This window comes from Rutidosis leptorrhynchoides, chromosome 3 (genome assembly GCF_046630445.1).
Source record: "Rutidosis leptorrhynchoides isolate AG116_Rl617_1_P2 chromosome 3, CSIRO_AGI_Rlap_v1, whole genome shotgun sequence".
Taxonomy (NCBI): Eukaryota; Viridiplantae; Streptophyta; class Magnoliopsida; order Asterales; family Asteraceae; genus Rutidosis; species Rutidosis leptorrhynchoides.
In genome coordinates, this window is record NC_092335.1 from 554,411,199 (window position 1) to 554,419,364 (window position 8,166).

Here is an 8,166-nt window from a genome sequence, read left to right on the forward strand (position 1 = left end):
TGTACCATAATTGGGGTTTGGACAAAAGAACGACACTTGTAAAAATTAGAATATGGGCTATTAATGGGCTTTATATTTGTTTAACTAAATGAAAGTTTGTTAATGTTAATATAAAGATTTACAATTGGGCGTCCCTATAAATTACCATATACACTCGATCGGACACGATGGGCGGGGTATTTATATGTACGAATAATCGTTCATTTAACCGGACACGGGAATGGATTAATAGCCACTAGAATAATTAAAACAGGGGTGAAATTACATTCAAGGGTAATTGGTGTAATTGTTAACAAAGTAGTAAAACCTTGGTTTACACGCAGTCGATAACCTGGTGTATTCATTAAACAAAGTATTAAAACCTTGTTACAATTCGAATCCCCAATTAGTTGGAATATTTAACTTCGGGTATAAGAATAATTTGATGAGGACACTCGCATTTTATATTTATGACTGATGGACTGTTATGGACAAAAACCAGACGGACATATTAAATAATCCAGGACAAAGGACAATTAACCCATGGGCATAAAACTAAAATCAACACGTCAAACATCATGATTACGGAAGTTTAAATAAGCATAATTCTTTTATTTCATATTTAATTTCCTTTATTTTATATTTAATTGCACTTCTAATTATCGCATTTTTATTGTTATTATATTTAATTGCATTTTTAATTATCGTACTTTTTAATTATCGCAATTTTATTTTATCGCACTTTTATTATTCGCAATTTCATTATCGTTATTTACTTTACGCTTTAAATTAAGTCTTTTATTTATTTAATATTTTACATTAGGTTTTAACTGCGACTAAAGTCTTAAAATCGACAAACCGGTCATTAAACGGTAAAAACCCCCCTTTATAATAATAATATTACTTATATATATATTTGTATTTTTATAAAAGTAAACTAATATAGCGTTGAGCTTTGTTTAAAGATTTCCCTGTGGAACGAACCGGACTTACTAAAAACTACACTACTGTACGATTAGGTACACTGCCTATAAGTGTTGTAGCAAGGTTTAAGTATATCCATTCTATAAATAAATAAATATCTTGTGTAAAATTGTATCGTATTTAATAGTTTTTCCTAGTAAAATATAAAATATTTCGTATACACCTCGCATAACATCAAGTATTTTTGGCGCCGCTGCCGGGATTCTCTTAAACGCCGGAAGCGCAACGCTAATATATAAAAAAAAAAAAAGGTTTTTAGTTAACTTTTATTAAAATTCGTTTTTGTAAAAATACGTTTTAATTATTCAAAAATATAAAAAGAAAAACAAAAATATAAGTATTTTTTTTAGTATTTTTTTTAAATATTTAAGTTTTATAAGTTTCTTTATTTTTAGTTTAGTTTATAAAAATATAGGTTTTATTTTAATATCTTTTATTTATATAAAAACAGAAAACAGAAAATAAAAAAAAATATAAATAAAGAAAAAACGCGTCGAATTTAAAGCTGTCAGCTGAAATTTGAAACCCCGCGAGTCGCGGGGTTTGAAGCATTATATACCGCAAGTCGCGGAGCTTCTCTGACACGCGAACAGGAAGCCCTAATTCAGCATTAATTACGGTTTATTATTAATTATAATTATTATTTAACCCTAATTATTATTATTATTATTATTAGTTTTATTTTTACTTTTACTTTTTATTTAATTTATGTATTTAGTATTAATTAGTTTTATTAAATTGTAAAATTAGTAGTTTTATTAAATAAATAATATAAAAATAATATTTTTATAAAAATTGTACTTTTTACAACTTTTTGTATATTTTTATATTTTGTCCCTTTTAATCATTGTAGCGTAATATTTGTATTTTTAGCTCATATTTAATTTTAAACTTAGTTTTTGCTATAGTTATTTTTACTCCTAGATTTTTAGGATTTGCCGTAGAATTCCTTAAGTGCTTTTTCTTTAGACTAAGATTTAGGTACTTTAAAATTTTGCGACGCCTTTTTTAAGTTTTAGTTTCTTTTTAAGTTATTTCCATTTGGGATTTAGTTTTTCCTGTAAGCTTTAATATTTTTAGACACTTTTACTATGTATCAATTATCATTCCAATTAGTAATTTCAATTTGCGATTATAATTTTAAGTTAGTTGTAGTAATAAGGTTAGGTTAGTTAAGTATTTTTAAGTTTTGATAAGTTTCTTTTATTTTTCCGTCACCTTTTATTTTTCAACATTTTTTCTTTTTCGACCTTTTGCGACGAACTCTTTTTCTCTCTTATTTCTCGCCATTCTAGTTTTTAGGACTTAGAATTTTTTCTACTTCTTATCTAAATTTCTTAAAATTACGAAAATTTATTTTAAGTGGTTAAATTGATAGACATCAAAATTTTCTGGTTCGTAGTAATAGTTGGATTTGTACGTGGACCGGGTTATTGGAGCCAAACAGTCCTCAATTATATTGAGACCAAACGAATCCTGCCCCTCTGCTGCATCTTTTGGCTATTCGAAACGTGGGCAAAATCAGAAAAGTCTATTAATTGGATAACTTATTATAATTTTTCTTTCCTTTTAAAAACTAATAGGATATTCAGTGAATGCACCGAGCAAGACGTTCATCACCTTTTGTACGTTCACCACCTGTAACTAGATCAAGACATTTAGCAAATATAACCGCCGTTGATTTTTCTTTAGAATCGTCATCCAGTCGACCAAGTACTTCAGTTCAAATTTCCGATAATCCATTTTTTGAACCCGACCTCACAATTGAGAATCCGGAGAATATTCAGGAACGGTTCATAGATCCTGAACCATTAAACTTTCCTCCGGAACCACTAATCAATCAAACAGAGATTGTTGAGGAACGAACCATTAAATCAGAATCATCTAGTGATACCGATTCAACAAATTCAATTATGGAGAATCTGGAACCTCTAAGTATGGAAGACCGAATGAGAGCTAAATGCACTGGCCAAGGTCACGCAATTACTCATCCAGACATTAATGCGCCAGATTATGAAATCAAAGGACAAATTCTACACATGGTGACTAATCAATGCTAATTTAGTGGTGCGCCGAAGGAAGATCCAAATGAACATCTACGTACCTTTAATAGGATCTGCACACTATTTAAAATACGAGAAGTGGAGGATGAACAGATATATCTCATGTTATTTCCCTGGACTTTAAAGGGAGAAGCCAAAGATTGGTTGGAATCGTTACCTGAAGGGGCGATTGATACATGGGACGTTTTAGTTGACAAATTTCTTAAACAATTCTTTCCTGCATCTAAAGCCGTAAGACTTCAAGCAGAAATTGTTACGTTTACACAGAAACCAAATGAAACTCTATATGAGGCGTGGACAAGATATGGAAAGTTATTAAGAAGATGTCCGCAACATGGTTTAGACACCTGTCAAATAGTACAAATATTCTACCAAGGATGCGACATCACTACAAGGAAAGACATAGATATAGCAGCTGGTGGTTCTATTATGAAGAAAACCGAAACTGATGCTTACAAAATTATTGATAACACTGCTTCCCACTCACATGAGTGGCACCAAGAAAAAGATATCATTAGATCATCCAAAGCAGCTAGAGCCGATTCTAGCCATGACTTAGATTCCATTTCCGCAAAGATAGATGCTGTGGAGAGACGAATGGAAAAGATGACTAAAGATATTCACTCAATACGAATTAGTTGTGAGCAGTGTGGAGGACCACATTTGACAAAAGATTGTCTCAGTATTGAATTAACAATGGAACAAAGAGAGAATATTTCATACATAAACCAAAGGCCTGGAAATAATTATCAGAATAATTATCAACCGCCAAGACCGATTTACAATCAAAACCAGAATTATAACCGAAATATTCCATACAACAACCAACAAGGTCCTAGCAATCAACAAGTATCCAATAATACTTATAATCAGCAAAGACCTAATTTTCAAAACAAACCACCACAACAAACCGATGATAAAAAGCCGAATTTAGAAGATATGATGACGAAGCTAGTTGAAACTCAAACGCAGTTTTTCACATCTCAAAAACAAACCAATGAACAAAATGCTCAAGCATTTAGAAATCAACAAGCTTCTATTCAAAATCTGGAACAAGAAGTAAGTAACCTAGCAAGGTTAATAGGTGAAAGAAAACCGGGAAGTCTACCTAGTGATACAAATGCTAACCCCAGGAATGAAACAGCTAAAGCTATTACCACAAGAAGTGGTACAACACTTAAACCACCTGAAATACCTGTAACTTCTGATGAAACTATTCCTACTCCACAAGAACCACAACCTGATCAAGATAAGGAAAAAGAACCGGTAGTTGAAAAGGTTAATGAAGATAACACAGTTAAGGATAAACCTTATGTTAAACCATATCAACCACCACTTCCTTACCCGAGTAAAATGAAGAAAGAGAAACTTGAAGCCGAGCAATCCAAATTCTTGGATATGTTTAAACAGATAAATGTAAATCTTCCTTTCATTGATGTGATTTCAGGAATGCCAAGATATGCTAAATTCTTGAAAGATCTAATCTCAAATAGAAAGAAAATGGAAGAACTCTCGGCTGTTACTATGAATGCTAATTGTTCAGCAGTGCTGTTGAATAAGATACCAGAAAAACTATCTGATCCAGGAAGTTTCACAATTCCATATTTTCTGGGTAGTCTTAGTTCAATAGAAGCATTGGCAGACTTAGGTGCTAGTATAAATCTAATGCCGTATTCACTATACGCTAAACTAGACCTTGGAGAATTGAAACCAACCAGAATAAGCATACAACTAGCCGATAGATCAATAAAATATCCTAGAGGGATAATGGAGAACATGCTAGTTAAAGTTGGTACTTTAGTATTTCCAGTAGATTTTGTTGTTTTGGACATGGAAGAAGATTCTCAAGTTCCTCTCATATTAGGAAGACCATTCTTAAACACGGCTAAAGCAATGATAGACGTGTTCGGTAAGAAATTGACCCTAAGTATAGAGGATGAGAGTGTTACCTTTTCAGTTGATAGAGCAATGCAACAACCACAATCTGCAGATGATACATGTTATTATATTCAAACTATAGATGCACATGCAGAATTATTAGAAGAATTTCCAGAATTACAAGGAACAGGAGAATGTTCTTTAGGAGAAGGTAATGAACCAATTGATGAAGCTGAAATGTTAGCTACACTTATAGCTAATGGATATGAACCAACAACAGAAGAAATTCAAATGCTAAAAGAAGAAGACAGATATCGATATAAATCATCGATAGAAGAACCTCCGAAATTAGAGTTAAAGCCACTTCCAAACCATTTGGAATACGCTTATTTACATGGTGAATCTGAATTACCTGTAATAATATCGTCTTCTCTTACTGAAAATGAGAAATCACAACTCATTTCTGTGTTGAAAGCTCATAAACCAGCCATTGCATGGAAGATTCATGATATTAAAGGAATAAGTCCTTCGTATTGCACACATAAAATCCTTATGGAAGAAGGTCATAAAACGTATGTGCAACGCCAACGAAGACTAAATCCTAATATGCAAGATGTAGTTAAGAAAGAGATTATTAAACTGCTAGATGCAGGTTTGATATATCCAATTTCTGATAGTCCATGGGTAAGCCCAGTTCAATGCGTACCTAAGAAGGGTGGCATGACTGTCATTACAAATGAGAAAAATGAGCTTATTCCTACTAGGAATGTAACAGGATGGCGTGTATGTATTGATTATAGAAAATTAAATGACGCCACCAGAAAAGATCACTTTCCCTTACCTTTCATAGATCAAATGTTGGAAAGATTAGCCGGAAATAGTTACTATTGTTTTCTAGATGGATTTTCCGGATATTTTCAAATTCCAATAGCACCCGAAGACCAAGAGAAAACCACATTCACGTGCCCTTATGGTACTTTTGCTTTCAAACGCATGCCATTTGGACTTTGCAACGCCCCTGCAACCTTTCAAAGGTGTATGATGGCGATTTTTCACGACATGATAGAAGAATGCATGGAAGTATTCATGGATGACTTTTCAGTCTTCGGTGATACATTTAAATCATGTCTAGTTAATCTGGAACGAATGCTAATTAGATGCGAAAAATCAAATCTAGTACTTAATTGGGAGAAATGCCATTTCATGGTTAAAGAAGGCATCGTTCTTGGACATAAAATTTCAAAAGAAGGAATTGAAGTGGATAGAGCTAAAGTAGATGTAATTGCTAAACTTCCACATCCCACAAATGTTAGAGGAGTTAGGAGTTTTCTAGGGCATGCCGGTTTTTACCGACGTTTCATAAAAGATTTTTCAAAAATTGCCACTCCTATGAATAAACTCCTAGAAAAGGATGCGCCATTCATCTTTTCAGATGAGTGTATCAAATCTTTTAATATTCTTAAAGAGAAACTCACTAATGCACCGATCATGATAACACCAAATTGGAATCTACCATTTGAACTAATGTGCGATGCAAGTGATTTTGCAATGGGAGCCGTTTTAGGACAAAGGATTGAAAAACGATTTCAACCTATATATTATGCTAGTAAGACATTACAAGGAGCACAAACAAACTATACAACTACTGAAAAAGAACTCCTTGCTATTGTCTTTGCTTTTGACAAATTTCGATCATATCTCGTTCTAGCAAAAACGGTGGTCTATACCGACCATTCTGCTCTTAGATACCTATTTTCAAAACAAGATGCTAAACCAAGATTAATCCGTTGGATCTTACTCTTACAAGAGTTTGATATTGAAATCCGAGATAAAAGAGGAGCAGAAAATCTCGCCGCTGATCATCTTTCTCGTCTTGAAAATCCCGAATTAGAAGTTCTAAATGAATCAGCCATACAAGACAACTTTCCTGATGAATATCTATTGAAGATAGATTATAAAGAAATTCCATGGTTTGCAGACTATGCAAACTACTTAGTTTGTGGATTCCTTGAAAAAGGATTATCGTACCAAAGACGAAAGAAATTCTTCAGTGATATAAAACACTATTTCTGGGAAGATCCACACCTGTTTAAAAGTTGTCCCGATGGAATAATACGCCGATGTGTATTTGGAGATGAAGCTAGTAAAATTTTAAACCATTGTCACACAGGACCAACAGGAGGGCATTATGGGCCTCAACTAACAGCAAGAAAAGTTTATGATGCTGGATTCTATTGGCCTACAATTTACAAAGATGCACACCTTCTTTGCAAATCCTGTGATGCTTGTCAAAGGGCCGGAAAAATAAGTCAACGTGATGAAATGCCACAAAATGTCATCCAAGTATGTGAAGTATTTGACATTTGGGGTTTTGACTTTATGGGTCCATTTCCAAAATCTAATAATAATCTATATATACTCGTAGCCATTGATTATGTATCTAAATGGGCGGAAGCACAAGCTCTCCCAACTAACGATGCACGAGTAGTAGTCAACTTTTTGAAACGTCTTTTTGCAAGGTTTGGAACACCGAAAGCTTTAATAAGTGATAGGGGTACTCATTTCTGTAATAATCAACTTGAGAAAGTTCTTAAAAGATATGGAGTAACTCATAAAATCTCCACCGCATATCATCCACAAACAAGTGGACAAGTTGAAAATACCAACTGAGCTTTAAAACGTATTCTAGAGAAAACGGTAGGATCAAATCCGAAGGAATGGTCCATTAAATTGGAGGATGCACTCTGGGCTTTTAGAACAGCCTACAAAACTCCAATTGGAACCACATCTTTTAGACTTGTTTATGGAAAAGCATGTCATCTTCCAGTAGAAATTGAACACAAAGCATTTTGGGCTTTGAAGACATGTAATCTTGATTTACATGAAGCCGGACGTCTACGATTAAGTCAACTAAACGAATTAGAAGAATTAAGACATGAAGCATACGAAAATTCGTTAATCTATAAAGAAAGAACGAAGAAATGGCATGATAAAAGAATCAGAAGTTCAAAAGAATTTAAAGAAGGAGACAGAGTTCTTCTTTTCAATTCACGATTCAAGCTATTTCCTGGAAAATTGAAATCAAGATGGTCTGGACCATTCATAGTCAAAAGAGTTTTCCCATACGGAACGATAGAATTGATAAATTCAAATGGGATTGAATTTAAAGTTAATGGTCACAGAGTTAAACATTACATACATGGTCCAATGGAAGTCGACAACGAAGTTAATCACAATTTCGACACCACAGCTAACTAAGTGT